The 20,022-nt window shown below is 39.1% G+C and overlaps 1 protein-coding gene and 1 long non-coding RNA gene across 7 annotated transcripts in view; one reads left to right on the top strand and one right to left on the bottom strand.

Moving 5' to 3' along the window:
- Positions 1-20,022, bottom strand: part of LOC143143979 (protein trachealess-like) — a 303,155-nt gene that overhangs the window by 65,072 nt on the left and 218,061 nt on the right. Inside the window, exon 1 of one of the 6 annotated variants that reach the window (XM_076305886.1) lies at positions 3,385-3,464. The exons of the other annotated variants lie outside the window; for them this stretch is intronic. The gene's annotated coding sequence lies outside the window, so the exon portion shown is untranslated. Of the gene's footprint in view, positions 1-3,384; positions 3,465-20,022 lie in introns of those variants that run through there. 6 annotated transcript variants of the gene reach the window in all.
- Positions 7,811-8,459, top strand: LOC143144891 (uncharacterized). Its single transcript, XR_012991552.1, has 2 exons — positions 7,811-8,182; positions 8,321-8,459. It is a non-coding gene; the product is annotated as an uncharacterized LOC143144891 (long non-coding RNA).

The following is a 20,022-nucleotide window of genomic DNA, read 5'->3' as shown; positions in this document are numbered from 1 at the left end:
TTCATAGACCGCGACTTTTTCTGTTACTCAATCGGCCGATCGATCGTCGATTTATCTCACGCAGCGTCTTTATGCAATTACGTACGGGGGAATGCGCGGCACGTAATAAAATAGCCGAGAAATCGACGCGAAACGCGACACAAGCAGCGAGCGGAGCCGCGTCGGACACGAGTGAAAATAACGCGTGCCGCGTTATTTTGCGTTTCTATCGGGCCGAACGGTGGAGGGAGAGGGGAGGTGAGGGGAGGGGAGGGGGGGACGTGTATACGCGCGTAATACGCAGGCACCCACGCCCTTGCCAGACGCCATGATTCCTCTTTGATTAGGTGCGCGATACGTGCGAACGACCGGCAACGATCGCGACCGATCGAACAATGACAGCGCGGGACGAACCACTTAGCTGGATCAATCGTTCGTTTACACGCGTTGGTTATTAACGTTTGCAATTTTTTCCCGGTTAGTTGATCCCGTGACGATGCACCGACTGCAACTGGTGCAGATTATAGACACATGTTTCCCATGATGGAAGTAATAGATACATTTGGGTGTATTATTGATCATGGATTGTCGATAATGGAAGTAATGGATAAATTTGTGTGTATTGTTGACAATGGACTTTCTAATGGAAGTTATAGATAAATTTGTGTGGATTATTGACCGATTCTACAGTGAGAGAAGATGGAGCATTTTTAGAGGATTTTGTTTTTGAATTTTTTTTTCTCGGAGCTGTAGGTATTCATATTTATAATTATTTTCGTTTGGTTGATTACTCGAGGATGCACCGAGTGCAAGTGGTGCAGAGGTATATGCTCCGATTATAGACACATGTTTTGGATAATGGAAGTAATAGATAAATTTGTGTGTATTATTGCTCGATTCTATAGTGAGAGAAGATGGAGCATTTTTAGAGAATTTTGTTTTTGAATATTTTTTTCTCGGAGCTGTAGGTATTCATATTTATAATTATTTTCGTTTGGTTGATTACTCGAGGATGCACCGAATGCAAGTGGTGCAGAGGTATATGCTCCGATTATAGACACATGTTTTGGATAATGGAAGTAATAGATAAATTTGTGTGTATTATTGCTCGATTCTATAGTGAGAGAAGATGGAGCATTTGTAGAGGATTTTGTTTTTGAATTTTTTTTTCTCGGAGCTATAGCGCGTGCGTTGACGGTCTTTCGAGAGTGTTCGAGTATCGAGTCATGGGTGTTTTAATGATCGTTACATCGATGCGAATGATTTTTGAATATTTGTGTAGACAATTAAAAAATTTGCGATTTTTAATTTTTTGGCTAATCGACAAAATTTAGAATTTTTCGAAAAGATCAGGATCAATTGATTTCGAATTAAAATTTTCAGTTTTGTGCTGAACATTATAATTATTTGGGAATTTTATCACGTTGAGTATAAAAAAATGATCAACGTTGACAATTTTGATAGATTCAACTCGTGTGGACAATCGAATTATCTTTTCAAAGAGACAATTCGAAACTAATATCGAATTTGGAACAATGTTGCTCGTTTTGGGAAATTTTGTTACGAACGTAACCTAAAAAGTATTTTTCGTTTGTTTTTTTATGTACACGAGACAACCTTGGCCAAACAAAAGTAACACCTGTGTAATAAAATGAAATACGTATAAGCAGTTGGAACTGAAGCAATGCAGATTATTCATACTCTTCTGAATTATGGGATGAGACTGGATTAAAATTCTGTACCCCGAACAATGATGAATGGCGTACGGCACAGGCCAACACAAGCGACATCTACAATGTAAGGACACGTATGTTGTGGTGTATGAATAATTTGCATTGCTCCGGTCCCGAGTACTTATATTTCGTGTTATTACAGATATATTGGTTCTGTTTTTTTCCTCGTTTCTTTCTCATCGTACGACTCGCGCTATTATCGTAACTCAATTAGCCTCGCATCTGTCTCGATACAGATTTCATTATTAAACTTATTTTGTCACATCGTTCCTTTTCTTGAATCACTCTTGAATCACCATCATCGATCGTGTTACATTTATGTAAATTTTACTTTTCATTCTGGTTTCTTGTATAATTTTGCAAATATTGTTCCTTCCTTTTTGCATCATTTTCGTTTAAAATTACGTCCCAGAAATACCATGCAGCATCGAGATGACACTCGAGTATCAACGAATAATTAACGTAACTTTTTCGTATTATTTTGTTCTCGATTTGATTATTATTAGCGACGATTTTGGTTATTAACGATTATCGATTGCTCCGTAACTACTGTTTAAGTTGGTAGTTTGATTTTCTTTAAAAATGCGAAGAAAATCTCGATCTTGACTTTCTTGAAGTCGTCTTCGAGCTAATGGTGCACGTGCACAGTATCTCAGGAGTAACTGCGACAGATTTATGAACAACGACTAGATCTACGAACTAGGAATTGAAAAGAATAATCCGAAAGAGTACCCACAACGAAGTAAGAAGCCTTTTTCGTTTTATCTACGCACTGAGCTTCCTTGCTTTCAGTGGCATGCACTAGAAGGGAGTCTAAATTCTCACTGACGACTTTCAAAAGTATCTCGCCACGAAAATCCTCAAGGAATACTTCCAAATACATCAGAAGTCTCCTCTGCTTCACATGTTTCTCACCTATAGTTCAGTTGGATATAAGTCCACGTTCTCAACTTTGATCAATACTCTTCAAGAGTGTAAAAGTCCTCAAAGAATACTTTGAAGTATACGATATCAGAAGCATTCTGTACTTCACCTGTTTCTTATTTATAGTTCAGTTGGATATACATTAAAATACTCTCCATAGATCACCTTCAACAGTGTGAAAGTCCTCAAAAAATACTTTTGAGTATATAAAGAAGCTTTCTTTACTTCACCTATTTCTCAATTATAGTTCAGTTGAATATGCATTAAAAAGTCTACATTCTCAACGTTGATCAATACCCTCCATAGACCACCTTTAACAGTGTTTTATCGTGAAAGTACTCAAAGAATACTTTTAAGTATTTACATAAAGAAGCTTTCTTTACTTCACCTGTTTCTCATTCAGTTGGATATGCAACAAAGAGTCCACCTTCTCAACCTTGATCAATACCCTCTATAGACCTCTATAGACCCTCTATATACTCAAGGAACACTTCCAACTTCATCAGAAGCCTTCTCTGCTACACTCATTACTCTTACTAACAGTTCGGTTGGATATGCATCAAAGAGTCCACATTCTCAACATTGATCAATACCCTCTGTATACCATCTTCAACAATATTTCACCGTAAAAGTCCTCAAAGAACGCTTCCAACTACATCTTTCTACACTTTATCGCGTTTCTAATTCGATTGGACATACACCAGAAAGAAGTCCAAATTCCCAAGACCCCTCTTCAAGAGTACCTCACCCGTACGAAAGACGTAAAAATCCCAGCACCAGTGGTCCACCTGTGTCGTCCTCGAGAATCTCTTCGACTTCGTGACCGTAGTCGTCCTTCGTCTAACCCGCGTGTGTCGCGTTTCCCGGAACACGATCAATCTACATGACAAAAGCCACCGAACGGTCGTCGTTCGGTAGATTACGCATCGGTGGGATCGCGCTCGCGCGAAAGATTCGTGGGCACGGTCGAGTGTCTCTCTGGGAGGACATCGTCGTCTTTGCGTCGGGGTTAACCAACCGGGGCGTGAATTCATCGAACGATCGGGCTGGCAGAAGTCGTCGTCGAGGAAACAGCGGCTACCGTGCGGGCACGAGAAAAGAATCGTGGCGAAGAGCGACGCGGGCAGCAGCGTCGTCGTTGCTTGGGTGCAACGAGCGAGCTGATACTTAGCATGCATCCCCCGATACGAAGGATTCCTTATTGTATCGTTGCACGTGAGCGTAATGCTTAAACACGTGGCGTAGCTGCGGGCTCGTTCTCCCGACCGAGTCCTCTCTCCTCCGTTCGGTGATAACTCCTAACGTCCTCATAATCATACATATGGATGTAGCCGTGTACGTTGAGCCGCTTCGTCGGTGACCGGGCTGCCGTGTTTACGCGTCGACGGACAATACGTTTCGCGGCGGACGTTGTCCACCGATCGGTAACGAGGCGAAACCGAACGATTTCTAAGCGTCGCGGCGAGTCGGGCCGGGCCGGGCCCAGCCGGGCCCCGAGACCGGCCCGCGTTAATCGGTATGCGCGCGCAATCGCCGAACAGGGGCTGTTTCGACGAACCACGGGAAGAAACGGGTTCCAGGGAACGCCGCTGCGCGGCGCGGTGTGCGCACGCAGCGGCGTGGCGCGGCGCGGCTTTCTAAATTCTCGTTCGCCTACGTGGCCAGTCGGGGTCAATTAATCGCGCCGGTTAACGATCAGCGCCGCTGCGAATCGTTTTCACGGCTCCGACCACGGAGAATTGTTGTTTCTTTCGCGGAATACCGGGCTTCCTGGAAATATATATTCCGTTCTGGTACCACGAGGCGGATCGGCGTAAATCGTACGTTGCGCGTGTGCGTGCCACGGCTACACCGGGGAATATCTCGCGAACGATTTACGGTATTGAAAAAATTTTCTTGGGAACCGGGGTTTAGGAAACTCGGGATGGCTGGAAATGTTATGTGCTGGGTGTAATGACCCCGATTGGAGGAAATAAGTTTTTTTATGGCGGCGGGGAAATGTTTTTGGGAATATTTTTTGGTACGGGGAGGGGTAGAGATATTTGTAGGTTACAATGACTCTGATTGGAGGAAATAAGGTTTTTATGTCGTTGGGTAAATGTTTTTGGGAATATTTTTTTGGTACGGGGAGGAGTAGAGATATTTGTGGGTTATAATGACTCCGATTGGAGGAAATAATTTTCTTACGGTGTTGAGTAAATGTTTTTGGGAACATTTTTTGATGGAAATGTTAATTATGGGTTGTAATGACGCGGTTTGGAGGAAATAATTTTTTTTGGATCCTGAGTAAATGTATTTGGGAATATTGATGAATGTTATGTGTAGGGTGTAACGATCCAGTTTGGAGGAAATAATTTTGTCACGATATTGGGAAAATATTTTTGGGAGTATATTTAAAGTCTACAATGATCTCATTTCGTGACGAATAATTTTTTAAAAAAATTTATATACGATACCTTACTGTCCACCGTATCGAGAAAAAGTAGACACCCTGTAGGTGTACATCGTGCTGTACACATCAACGCGATGGAATTCGCGAGTAATTTAAGGTGTCGAATAAATGTTTTTACGCTACATTGTCGATGTACGTCGAAAAATTATTTATAGCGCGTAATGGTCCCCTTTGTAGAAAATTCTTTCTTTTAAAAAGGTATTTTCGATACCTTCGGTTCGTCGTGAGATACTCCACCCTGTAAATTGTACGTTGTGGTGTACATAGATATAGGTGTAAATTGTACGTTGCGCAGTGTATAGATGTAACGGTACGATTCGAAATTGAGGTACAGGAACGATTCGAAAAGGCTGTTTTTCAAAATTGGCTACCATTTCTATTCCATTTTTATTAATTCACCGGTGCAGGTTGTAACACGGTCTCGTGCGAGTGTATTTTATCGGATAAAATTCTATGCAATTTCAATATCGAAGTACATCGAAGCGATGAATATTAGATCAGGGACTATTGAGTTTGAGAAATATTTCTTGTAGAATTGCAACGATTTTCGGTGAACTTTCGAGAATAATGCATATAATCGAGTTATCGTTTCTAATTTCCGAAAAACGATAAAGATTGAACACGATAACAATAATCTCTCAAAAATTCCTCGCAAATGCAATGAGGAATTCATTGCAACTTCGTAACCAGTATTCTTCGAACTTCTTATTTAATATTGGAATTACATAGAATTGCATAGAATTGTATTCAAAGTTTACATTCTTGCAAGTGCAATTCAATCTCGATCGATCTCTATTCTCAAAAATTAATACCTCGACTATACTAATGCACGACTCTCAAAAATTCCTCGAAGATGCAATGAGGAATTCGTTGCAATCCAACAAGTATTCCTCGAACTTTGACAATTCCAGGCCCAACAATTCAGTTCGATATTTAATATTAAAATCGCAAGAAATTTTCTTCAAAGTTTCTCTTCTCTATCGTTTCCCAGAAATGAATATCTTGACCATAACCACGCGCGAAAAAACAATGGACTTTCAAAAATACTTCGAAGACGCGCCAAGCAGAATTTCGTTGCAGCTTCTCCGATCGTTCCTCCTAAGTTCGATAAAGCTATTCAGCGGGAAGCGATCGCACCGAGAGAGCAGCTCGAGCATCGAAAGCGAGTCGTCCCAAACCGAATTGCACAGAAGTCACGTGTCCCAGAACCACTTGCTTTACCCCAGTCGGCAATCGAGGCATTATGGCTTGATGAGTTGTACACCAAATGGGACAGAGTGGAAGTCTGTCCAGGACGACAGTTCGGAACAGTAAAATCCTTAACAGTGGACTATGACGACGATATGCCTATCCTTCTCGATGATGTGAATACGGAAAGATTATATTAATTATTATTCTAATCTTTGTATGTGCTTGCTTTATAATTTGGAGCACAACTACCTAGCAGAAAGTAGACAAGCAGATTTATACTTTTAAGAAGGACTGAACTAATTACAAAACTACAATGTCCCAGCACTGATGTCTAGGCAAAGATTGAACGTGTTGAGGAGTGGGTTAAACTTTCGTCCACTACTTCTTCACATCTACTTCCTCATCAGAAGCCACCTGGCAAAAAGTAGACAAGCTGATATAGGATTTACATCCAAGATGTAGCATATCTACATCTTTAAGAAGAACTGGACTAATTACAAAACTACAATGCCCCAATACTACCCTTTTGGCGACGGTCGAACATGTCGAGGAGTGGGTTAAACTTTCATGTACCACCTCTCTGTATTTATTTTCTCATCAGAAGCCTAATCACCTGGCAAAAAGTAGGTAAGCTGATATAGGATCTACGTCCAAGATGCAGCACATCTACACTTTTAAGAAGAACTCAACTAACCACAAAACTACAATGTCCCAGCACCACCCTTTGGGCGACGATCGAACGTGTCGAGGAGTGGGTTAAACTTTCGTCCACCATCCCTCCGCATCTGCTTCCTCATCCCCGGTGGTTCGGGTCTATTGAACGATGGCGTCCAGAGTCGCGTAACCGGTCGCTTCTTGAATCGGATAATATCACTTTTATGTATATAGCGATCGCTATCTAACCCTTCCGAGGACCATGTATCAGCGCGGGCATAAACGTCGGCCGGGGGTTAAAGAAGGGCCCATAAAATCCGCCCTCGCGGACGCGATAAGAGTTATCTCTGTTCTCTAATTGAAAGTTAATTGGTCCAACGGTTTAGTCGCGCTGGAGGCCGAGTGTTCGCCGCCGCGACGGTAACCCCAGCCTAGGGCGGCAATTTAGGAACGGGCGTAGGTACAATAATGAGACCCTATCTTATGGTGTTCCCGGCGACACCGTAACCACCGGGATCCCGGCACGGTACACGTATTACCTACCTACCTACCTACCTACCGTGTTACGTGCCACGCCGAGTCCTCCCACGTGCTCGTAATAAACCGGCCCTCTTCCTTCGCGTAATCGAGAATTTCCGACAAACACGTACCGGGATGCGGTGTACCGGTATCATCAGAGAGATTGCGATCGGACCATCGGTACAAGTGCTCGACTTACTCCGTGCACGTGTCCCTAGGAGCCGCGGCAGCGTCGCGACGCTTCCCGATACCGATAGGAAAATTTCCGAACTTTCGACTCTGGCTACGACAAACGAAGATCGGGATCGCTGCTGCCTTCGCGAGGCTATTTAGGGGATCTTACAGAGAGACGGATATCTGGGGGCTTTCTTCGAGAGAGACTGTGGGAGGGAATTTTTTTTTTCGAGGGTTTATGGGAGGGTGTTTTTTTATTGGTGGAGAACGTAAGAGTTTCTTTTTTTGGGGGACTGAAAGAGGGTGTTTCTTCATGGGTCAAGGTGTCTCTTCTTGGAGATGAGGAAAAGGTGCTACTGTTAGGAGGTTAGTGTTGCAAGAGGATGATACATTTTGGGGACTGTGTAAGAGTACTTTCTTTTTTAATATTTGACATTGAATTGTTTTTTTTCCACGGAGAGTGGAAGAGTCTTTTTTTAGAGACTGGACGAAGGTGTTTCTTCATGGGTCAAGGTGTCTTTTCTTGGAGATGGGGAAAAGGTGCTACTGTTAGGAGGTTAGTTTTGCAAGAGGATGATACATTTTAGGGACTGTGTAAAAGACTGAGCTGGAATGTTTGTTTTTGGATGCTGTGCAGGGGTGTTTCTTTTGGATACAGTTTTCTTGGAGATTGTACAAGGGTGTTTCTTATTAGGGATGGTGCAGGAGGTTCTTTTGGATATGGAATCAGGAAACAAATGAAGACAAATTACTTGTGTTTTAAACTCGACTAAAGATAGTCTACCAACTCGATATTGGATGAAGAATTGCCCCCTTAAAATGGCGGAAGAGAGTTGGGTAGATCTTTTAAATAATTCTTAGGTTAAGAATTCTTAAGTTAAAGAAAGTTTCCCCTTTCATTCGAGAGAAAGGAATACTGACCCGAAAATGAAAAATCGATAAAAAATTATTTTTTAAGGAACTCGATAGTTAGAAAATAAAAGGAAAAAAATATATTTTCATAAATTTTAGTCTTCTTCGGTCTAGGAGAATGAGGAGAAAGAAAACTACTTTGATAAAGAATTTACATTTTTACAGATAAGGAAATAAATACAAAATTCGGACCAGAAGTGTTCAATCGAGTGTATTGATTTAATTTGAAATAAAATAGAATTCTTATAAACCAAGAAAGAAAAGTTGTACATTAGAATTTTTCAGTCTGTCTTTGATTCGGAGTCGGCAGAGTTGCCGAGGAAAATTTATTTCCAGGAATGGTTCTCCCGGATGCAAGGCCATGAATGCATTAAGGAGAAGGATGAAAATACCTTTTCCGATGTTCGATGATTACGTTAGAACCGATGAAAATAAGTTACTAATTTCCGGTGAGCCATACATCTCGAATGATCGGCAACACGATTATTAGAGAAATTCATCGATCCATGGTTTCGAAAACTGGGAAAATTTATTACAGATTTTAACGTCAATTTTTATTTAAAGAATAAACTCAACTATGCTGTAAAGTGTATTCGGAATATCAATGAAATTATTTTTATAGTTCCTTTAGAATATCAATGAAACTATTTTTATAGGTACTTTGAAATATTAATGAAACTGTCTTTATAGTTCCTTTAGACTATCAATGAAACTATCTTTATAGTTACTGTGAAATATCAATGAAACTATCTTTATAGTTACTGTGAAATATCAATGAAACTGTCTTTATAGTTTCTTTAGAATATCAATGCAACTATCTTTAAACTTTCTGTAGACTATAAATGAAACTCTCTTTATAGTTCCTTTAGAATATCAATGAAATTATCTTTATAGTTTCTTTCGACTATCAATGAAACTATCTCTATAGTTACTTTGAAATATCTATGGAATTGTCTTTATAGTTTCTTTAGAATATCAATGAAACTATCTTCATAACTATCTTTATAGTTATCTAACTGTTGGACGATTGATATCGGAATAATTTCGATCCCCTGAAAGGAATGTTTGAAAGCTCTGCTACTTTGTAAAAAGGTATAATTACCGTAACATTAGGAACGAGTTAATTAATCGAAGCTTTGAAACGCAAACGTTACGGTGTCGAGCAACATTCCTTTCGTGAAATAGTTTATATCGGAGAATCTTAGATCGCCGCTATAAACTGGACGAGCTAATCGATCAGTTTTTCCACCGGTCTAAGTTTCCTAGAACTTGTTTGCCATCACTGTTTTAGAGAGCTCCTGTATCGGGAAAGTGGTTAGATTTATGGTGTACTTCCATGAAGAGTGGAGTAAAAGTTTCGTTGTGAAGTATGATATACTTCCTCGCTCGGGGAAGATCGGACGACGCGATAATAATTGCTACGAAATGTGAAGTGTATCAACAAGGATCTTGCTTGTACCTTGGACTAACTGATAAAGAGATCTTTTCGAAGCTGGTTGGGTAAAGTTTGACGTAAAAATGTTTCGACGACGAAAACAAAATTTGTGCATTGAAATTCTTCGTGAGATGCAAATTTTTATATCCATTTTCCAACATTTGTTCGTACAACGGTATAAAAATTCAATTTAAACTACGCTTAGAATCCTGTAAAAATGTAAAATATACACGTGTACCGTTACTGAAATAGAATAGCTATCGAAAATAATATATAATATACCACAGCTCGATATTTTATTTATTGTTACTTTTATCGTATGTACATTTCATATTTCTTTTGTAACAAACAATTTTTCCCCTTGTTTATATCAATATACAATTCTTCTTCTTATTATTATTTTAGTATTTTTAAAATAAAGAATTTCCATTTTTTCTAGCAGTCTATCGAATATCTACAATAGTATTGCAAATAGAAACTCTAGTATTTTTTTCCCCTGTAGATATCAATATACGATTATTCTTCTTATTATTATTTTAGTATTTTTAAAATAAAGAATTTCCATTTTTTCTAGAAGTCTATCGAACATCTAGAATATTATTGCAGATAGGAACTTTTCGATAATATTTTATCGTATAAAGAGTTAGTAACGAAAGCATAATATTAGCAAATACATTAAGAAACGTATCTGTGTACATTTTGCGAGGGTGCGGGAGTATTCAAACGATGTTACGAGAAAAACAAACAAGAATCAGAGACACGCGATCTCGTGAAAACAACCGGATCGTTGCGTCTTATTCTGCTAACAAATTAATCCGATTAAACGGATTGATTATACGAGGGTTGCGCGGCGTGTTGAGTTGATCGGGGATTGCCCGCAAAATTACAGTTAGGGTACGTCGCTGAACGTGTACCGTCATTTGAATGCGTCAGTACCTGTTATAAAATGAAAACAGTCACGGTAAAGTGTATCCAAGTAACTGAAAATTTATCGAAATTTAGTCATTTTTCGAACCACAAGTGGTTGAAGTGACTAAAGATAATCGACTATTAAAAAAACAAAGATAAAATTTGACGTAAGAAAACTTTAAGTTTCGAAATTTATTTCATTCGAATTCTTCGAAATTAGAAACCGACAAAATAAAATTTTGACGAATATAAAATTGTTTTATTTTTCCATGTTCTTTAAAGAATGTTAAAACGCCTCGACACGAACGATAGAAAAATTCGAAAGCTATTTACAACCCTCTTTTGATTTTTTCTGAGAACGCATTCAACGATCGTGAAGAAACTTAAAAATCCAACGGGTGTAAAAAATATTTTGAAACGTCTCGAGAAACTTAAAAAATTCTCAAATTACCCCTAAGAGCTATTTCAACCCTTCAGAATGGATCGAATCGTTCACAACCCCTATTCGATCTTCTCGATCTTCTCAAACGGTGTCAAAAATATTTTCGAGGAACTTAAAAAATTCTCAAATTACCCGAAAATCTTCTTCAACCCTTCAGAATGGATCGAATCGTTCACAATCCCTTTTCGATCTTCTGTAAGAACGCATTCAACGATCATGAAGAATCTTAGAAATCCAAACGTTCTCAAAAATATTCCGAAACATCTCGAGGAACTTCTCAAATTCTCAAACTACCCCAAAATCTTCTTCAACCCTTCAGAGTGGATCTATCGTTCACAACCCCTATTCGATCTTCTCTGAGAACGCATTCACCGACCTCGAATGTATTCACCGAAATTTAGAAATCCAAACGTTCTCAAAAATATTCCGAAACGTCTCGAGGAACTTCTCAAATTCTCAAACAACCCCCAAAATCTTCTTCAACCCTTCAGAGCGGATCTATCGTCCCAACTGCCGCACGGACAACTCGAAACAGCAGATTCGTCGTCGCGCGGTTCCATCCTCGCTCCGCGTTTCGCCTCAGGGTCGGTAGGAATGCAAAAATGCGAAGAGGGGGTGTACCGCGCGGGGGTGCGTCGGCGCCTGTAATTTTTCAAATTGCAACGCAGTCGTTCAACCCCCGACCTTCTGCCCCGTGGACGGAAACGTCGTGGCCCCCTCCACCGCCCACCTCCTCGCTCTTGTCCTCTCTACCACCCCCGCGTTCAACCAACCCCCCTCCTGTGACGGTGGCACGGAACCTCCCTCCGTTTTCGTCGGCACAAGGGGTGGCAGCCGGCTACTAACGAGAAACGAAGTTATTTGAGGGTTCTGCAGAAAGGAGTCGAACAATCATAATAATCAAGTGCGATTCGCGTTTATTGTCGGCGATTATTGCTCCGGCACCCTCTTGGAAATTAAGCGCGTACACCGTCGCTCTTCTTTTCCACCCAGGTGGGGTGGCTGAAGAGTAGCGCTCGGATAAATAATAACAACTGCGCGAAAGAAATGAAGTTAAAGGGATACTGGATGACGGAAGAGTTGGAAAATGTATCCGAGTTAGGGGGACACAGGGTGGATGAGTTATTCGCGAGGGTGGATCACGACGAATTTGTGGTTCCTTTAAGAGGAATTTCGAGGACGATGGAATTAGTTGTCGAGCGAGTGGAATTTTATCCGAACGATATCGCAGACGGATAAAATCGTCGGTGATTTATTCACGACGCGTGGTCGATCGGAAAATCGGAATGTGGATTAAATTTTATTCGTTCAACGTGAAATATAATTTCGTATTGTAATTTAAATTTTGCAAGTTGTCTGGACTATGTTCGGTGTAGGAATTTTTTATGTAGATTTTAAGGGGTGGGTGATTTTTTTAAGTCGAAATATGGCAGGTTGGTATTACATGGAATACTGTAAGTGGGATACTGGTAATTGTTTTGTTATAGGAAGGAAATTTCTAGTCAAGAAATTTTCAATAAAGGTTCGGAGAAAATTATTTCTTTAGATCGAATGGGATCTGTGAACGATTCTGTCGATGAACATCGTTCAAGAACCTAACCTGTAATTTTTGTTCGAGTTTATGCATTTTACTATTACGTTCAAGGACCTAACCTATAACTTTCGTTCTAGTTAATACACGCTTTATAATTACGTTCAAGGACCTAACCTATAACTTTCGTTCAAGTTAATACACGTTTTAGTATTACGTTCAAGGACCTAACCTATAACTTTCGTTCGAGTTAATACACGTTTTATCATTACGTTCAAGGACCTAACCTATAACTTTCGTTCTAGTTAATACACGCTTTATAATTACGTTCAAGGACCTAACCTATAACTTTCGTTCAAGTTAATACACGTTTTAGTATTACGTTCAAGGACCTAACCTATAACTTTCGTTCGAGTTAATACACATTTTATTACTACGTTCAAGGACCTAACCTATAACTTTCGTTCGAGTTAATACGCGTTTGAATATTATCTAGAAACAGACGGTTATTAATTTCATCGGTGTGGCGGACCAAATCTGATTTTCGTTTCCATAAATGAGAAACGTCCCATTGGCGTAGGGAGCTGGTAATACAGGACTAGATTTCATTTTATGCCGAGGATATAACGTAGATTTAGTGCCGGACTATCGCGCAGATAGGTCACGTTATTAGCATACTTGCTCGCGCATCCCTTTTCCATTTACATTTTCCAAGCATCGTCCGACATAATTGAACAATGTGAATTTGCACATCGAGGCTGGCCTCTGTGTTTTCAAACCTCGCGCGGAAACGAAATAAGCGAGATCGCCATAATCGCGATCGAATCGTCAATTCTATTTTTTGTTTATTCATTTACAAATTTATGCCCGCTCTATGACTATTCAAGATCAATTTATTGAAAAATGAAACTCTCTACGAAAAACCGTCACTTCACATTTTCGATTTACTTTTTCACATAAATTCACCTCTTTCAGCATATACCACCACTTGAGTAGTGCACTATATTTACATATTTATATATATTTACACACTTTATATTTCCATATTATATATCTTACCTATACAGTATAGTATATCACCTAAATTCATATAACATGTTACGTATATTTACATATCTCATACTTCCATAGTATATTTACATATTTCTTTTCTCTCCATTGACAAACTAACATCTAATTACAAACCACCCAATTTTGTCGCTTCTCTGACACTTCCACAATCATCCGATAAAAAATCCGATAGTTTCTTTTCCCAAAAGATTCGCTTTTATAAAAAAAAAAAAAAAAAAAAAACATACAACGTGGTTTCAGAAGGGTGTCGATATTACGTCTTAGGATGACGTATCGATGGTTGATTTTCGCCAAAAAGATAAAAGATCCATCAGTAAGGATGTCTGTGACGTTTTCCCTGGACCGAGTCTCCCCGCGAGAGAGCGAGGTCCTCTCTTTTCAATTACGGCTGTCGTCGAAACAGATTAGCAAGATGAATTCTCGCTCCCTGCCCGTCGCGTTGTATATACATATCGCGTAATTCTTTTTTTTTTCCTTTCTTCGCCCGTTGCTCGAATGGAGAAAAAAGTCTCCGGGTCGTTTCGCAGAGGAGTGTCTCGTGGTCGCGTCTCACGACCTTCCAAACGAGCCACCCTCTGCGTTACTTAATTATCCTTCGCCAGCTCTGTTCGTCCCGCAAGGAGCCGATCGGTCTAACTTCGTTTCTGCAGGACGACGACCCCTGCACCGAAATTCTCCACGGCCCGTTATTTGTCTAGGACCAGGATTTTGTTAACGTCGTCGTCGCTGCGAGAAGAAACTGACGCGCGAATTTCGTTTCCCCGTGTATCGCGTTCTCTCTAATTTCTCTTGCTGCTCGGGATGCGACCCGCTCGGACGGAAAATCGTTCTCAGCCTGGAACTTTTTCCACGCAAGAATTTCGTTTTTTTTTTTTTTTCTTTCACGACTGGATTTACTTCAGGAATTATTTTTAAGGTGGATTTATTTTACGGTAGAATTTTCCTCTTTTTTGAATATTTTTTTGATTTTAGATTACAGTAGTGTTTCTGTAAAAATATTTTAATCACTGTAGAATGAGTATTTTTTTACTTCAGGAATTATTTTTAAGGTGGATTTATTTTACGGTAGAATTTTCCTCTTTTTTGAATATTTTTTTGATTTTAGATTACAGTAGTGTTTCTGTAAAAATATTTTAGTCGTTTCTTGGGTAAAGTATTTTTTTACTCTGCAGAATTATTTTTAAGGTAGATTTATTCCAAGGTTGAATTTTTCTCGTTTTCGAATTTTATTTGTCTTTGGACGATGCTAGTGTTCCAGTAAAAATATTTTAATCACTGTAGAATGAGTATTTTTTTACTTCGCAGAATTATTTTTAAGGTAGATTTATTTTACAGTAGAATTTTTCTCGTTTTTGTATATTTTTTTGATTTTAGATTACAGTAGTGTTTCTGTAAAAATATTTTAGTCGTTTCTTGGGTAAAGTATTCTTTTACACCGCAGAATTATTTTTAAGCTGGATTTATTTTACGCTAGAAGTTTCCTGATTTCCGAATATTTTATATTCCCGAACAACGGTCCTGCTTCAATAAAAATATTTTAACGAAAGTATTTCAATCGTTTCAATATTCCAACGAAAATACATTAATCGCTTTAATATTTCAATATTATTCGAAGACCTGAAAAAAGTAACCGACCGAATCAATTTATGGAAATTACAAAAAATAATTCCATCCATATCCATAAATAATCGTCGAAATTTCGAGGTAGAATACAAAGCAAAGTGCAAAACGTACAATTGCGTTCGAACGTGTCGGAGAACAGATTCGTTCAATGTAATTTTTCAATATCTATGAAACAAACCTCGAAACAAAATTTTCAAACGCGAAGTATTCTCCGTGTTGCGTATCGTAGATACCGTGGAAGATCGATCGAGGTTCGCAGGGAGCAGAATTTTATTTCGCGATTCGTTAACATTAGAGTTTCCTTTTATTTTACTTTTACTTTTTTTTTTTTTATCGAAATCATTACACTCGATCGGACGTAGCCGCGTCTCGGTCCGAATTAGCGGTACGCTAGGAAAAATCCGCCCGAAGGACCGTGCTTCTGTATGCCGGTTGATTTGCCACAAAGGGGACGAAATAGACTAAAGGGAAGAGGGGTTGAGCCGCTAAACTCGCCTCCAGTAAATAGAGTCTAATCAACTGCGGGTCTTGGCCGATCGGCCAGATTTCGACCTAAAATGGCCCCATTGTGCCGCATTCGTACACTCCACGCGCTGGTATTTCAACTGCACCTACTTCGTTAAATAACGGTACCCGTCGAACTTTCTCTTTTCTTCCCGACTTGTAATTTTTCGCGAAATTTTTTAAAGATCGGTACAACTCACGATTTTATTTCAAATCGAAATGGGCCTTCCGTAGCTTCTAACGAAATTTATTTTGATAAGTATGTTAGAAGTATAGATGAATGTATATTATATGAATGATGAAACTCTTCAATATTGGTAGAACAGTAACGCTAAATTATTGCACCGGATTTGTGCAATTGATTTATTTATTGCAAGTGATTTTATTTCAAATCGAAATGGGCCTTCCGTAGCTTCTGACGAAATTTATTTTGATAAGTATGTTAGAAGTATAGATGAATTTTATTATATCAATGATGAAACTCTTCAATATTGGTAGAACAGTAACAGTACCTTATTGCACCGAATTTGCAATAGAAATTGTAGAATTAACATCGCGAAACACACCGAGAGAAATTTATAATTTAAGCGATTTTATTTCAAATCGAAATGGGCCTTCCGTAGCTTCTAACGATATTTATTTTGATAAATATGTTAGAAGTATAGATGAATATATATTATATCAATGATGAAACTCTTCAATATTGTTAGAACAGTAACAGTATCTTATTGCATTAGATTTACAATAGGAATTGTAGAACTAAATAGAATCGAATACCTATAAGTAGATATAAATATACAATTAAATATTTCTTAATTAAAATACTTCTCTCGAAACTAAATTCGTAGATAAGAAAGTCTCCACGAGGATAAAAGAGAAATTTCCAAAATTCCCAAAATACAGACACGAGCCTTCTTTTCAAATCCCAACTACCCCTGATCGCGTTCGAATTATTTACATTGTTTCAAGGTTGTGCTCGCTGCGGTGTCTCTCGACGCTAACCAACATCGACTGGTTACTGTCGCGGGCCGGTAGCCTAAAATTTTAAACGGTCTCCGGTGAATTTACGAACGGAACCCGAATACAAATTTGAAATTTTCCAAACGACTCTCTCCGAAGCGGCGCGTGTACCTCGCTTAGGCCCTGGTGGCTCCGAAACGATTTATTTCACTTTTCGTTTCCAACGTGGCGGTGGCTCGATTCGCGCGTTCCCCGTGAAAAGGAACGCGAGTCACGGAAGAAAGTCCCCTGACGTTAGCCGGGCGTTCGTCGTTCCTTCCAATGACGGGATAAAGGAAAAGTAGCCGTTTCTGAATGTGCGAAAGCGTCCTACGGGCCTCCGGTGCAGCCCGGTGGTAGGAAATAGGGATTGGAGAACGAAATAATAGGGTTCGACCCTATCGGCGAAGCAATCAAATCCCCCTTCAAGAACACACTGGCATTCACTGAACTTTAAAATCAAATAATGCCTATTAAAATAACAATACGCATCCTCGTCGACCAGGTTAAACATTCTCTCGCCTACGTTAACCCGGTTTCGACGCTGCGCATTACCATACGGGATCGGGTTACGAAAATCGAGTTATATGCCCGACGCGACTTTCATGCGTATTCGGAGTGCCGCGCCGCTCGAAACCCTTTAATATCGGTACCTGCGGCGGTCGATAATAGAATCTGCCACGATGAATAACGTTTGTCGCTCCGCGTATAAGGGAATCCCGGATTTTGCCGTGATCCAGCGCGCGTCGCGGGAGCCTCTCCGCCGCGAGCGGGATCGAGATCGATGTTTCGGCCGCTCAAGGCCACTGGACGCCGACCCCCCACCACCTCGACCCCCCACCACGACGATCGAACGCGCGACTCGCCTCCGCGCGCAGATCTGACTGCCTTGCAATGGATTAATTTTGATAAGTATGTTAGAAGTATAGATGAATGTATTATATATTATATCACTGATGAAACTCATCAATATTGTTAGAACAGTAACGCTAACTTATTGCACCGGATTTGCAATAGGAATTGTAGAATTAACATCGCGGAACACACCGAGAGAAATTTATAATCTATAAAATAATAGAATGAGAGAGTATTAATTTTGCTTTTCTAAATATAGACAGTGCTGTCTTTAGACTTGTTCATTTTAATGTAATTGAAAAGTTTCCAAGGGTTGATTGTAGTGTACACTGTACTTCAAAGACCTACATATTTAGTGCGGGATTTGTTGTTGTTATTTTAATGTAATTGAAAAGTTTCCAAGTGTTGATTGTAGTGTACAATTTCCTTCGAAAAGCTACATATTTCGGAAAACTACGTTTTGCGCCACGCTTTGATTCTTTAAATATAGTTTTTAACCCTCCAACGGTGTCGTGATTTTTTATGTATAATATATGACCGGTATCCCGGGGGTCAACAAGTGAAATTGGTCTAAAAGGTATCAGAAACGATAGCAAAAAGGTAAAATAAGTAAATATTCGTGTACGTTTTCGCGCATAGTAAAAAATATGAAACTATTTCTAAATTGTATTGGTCAATAACCGGTACCGGTGTGAAAGGTACTAAGAATAACAATAAAAAGGTAAAATATTTGCCTGATATTTAAAATTTGATAATTAACAGCTCTGGATAAACTATTATCTATAAATATATGCCTAATATTTAAAATTTGATAATTAGCAGCTCTGGATAAACTATTATGTACAAATATATGCCTAATATTTAAAATTTGATAATTAGCAGCTCTGGATAAACTATTATGTACAAATATATGCCTAATATTTAAAATTTGATAATTAGCAGCTCTGGATAAACTACTATCTATAAATATATGCCTAATATTTAAAATTTGATAATTAACAGCTCTGGATAAACTATTATCTATAAATATATGCCCAATATTAAAAATTTGATAATTGGCAGCTCTGGATAAACTATCTGGTACGCGTTCAGGTATAATGAAACATACGAAACGATTTCTAAATTACAAAGATCCGAAATATACGCGACGAGAGAATTTCTCCGGCCTTGTTTACAAGATTAAGGCACAACGTTCGATTTCTTTCTCGGATTTATTCGATCCCATTCGATTTTCCTTTTCCCATACTGTAAATCAGAACAACACCGTAAATGATCGACGAAAATTACGGATTCGCGTGCCGGTTACCAACAACTCTTGTCGGATCTACGGATTGACATACGGCGGGTATGGCAGTTTTCCGCTTTATTTAGGCGTTTGCAATATTTATAAGAGAACGAGCCTCGCAGAATGTTCCCTTGAGACGGGGGAAACCCGGTTTATCTGTGCCGTTCGCTCGGGGAGGATTCTCGATGGCTATTAGGACAACAGCTGATCGTACCGATCGATGCTCATTACCATATACATTCTTCGTCGTGACATTAACCATTGTCAAGATTTTTGCGGATTCTGAACACTCCGAACGTACTTTTCGGCCAGAAATTTCGTATTATTTAATTCTTACAATTAATTCGTGTTTCCTACATCTTGCATGAAGAAGGAATGGAAATATTATAGTAAACAATTATTGGCATTGTTTTCTCTTTCTCGCAAATTTTGTCAATGTAGAACATTTCGACACTTTAGTATTTATTTTTCTACACTTAACAACAATTCGTATTTATTTTCCTACACCTAACAACAATTCGTATTTATGTTTCTACATCTTGCACGAAGAAGGAATGGAAATATTATAGTAAACAATTATTGGCATTGTTTTCCTTTTCTCGTAAATTTTGTCAAAGTAGAACATTTCGACACTTTAGTATTTATTTTTCTACACTTAACAACAATTCGTATTTATTTTCCTACACCTAACAACAATTCGTATTTATTTTCCTACATCTTGTACAAGGAATGGAGATATTATAGTAAACAATAGGCATTGTTTTCCCTTTCTCGCAAATTTTGTCAAATCTATTTCTATGACAAATCAATTTCTTCCTCGCACACGTGTT

The sequence above is a fragment of the Ptiloglossa arizonensis genome, chromosome 3, assembly GCF_051014685.1.
Source record: "Ptiloglossa arizonensis isolate GNS036 chromosome 3, iyPtiAriz1_principal, whole genome shotgun sequence".
Taxonomy (NCBI): domain Eukaryota; kingdom Metazoa; phylum Arthropoda; class Insecta; order Hymenoptera; family Colletidae; genus Ptiloglossa; species Ptiloglossa arizonensis.
This window is presented reverse-complemented; position numbering and strand designations above follow the sequence as displayed.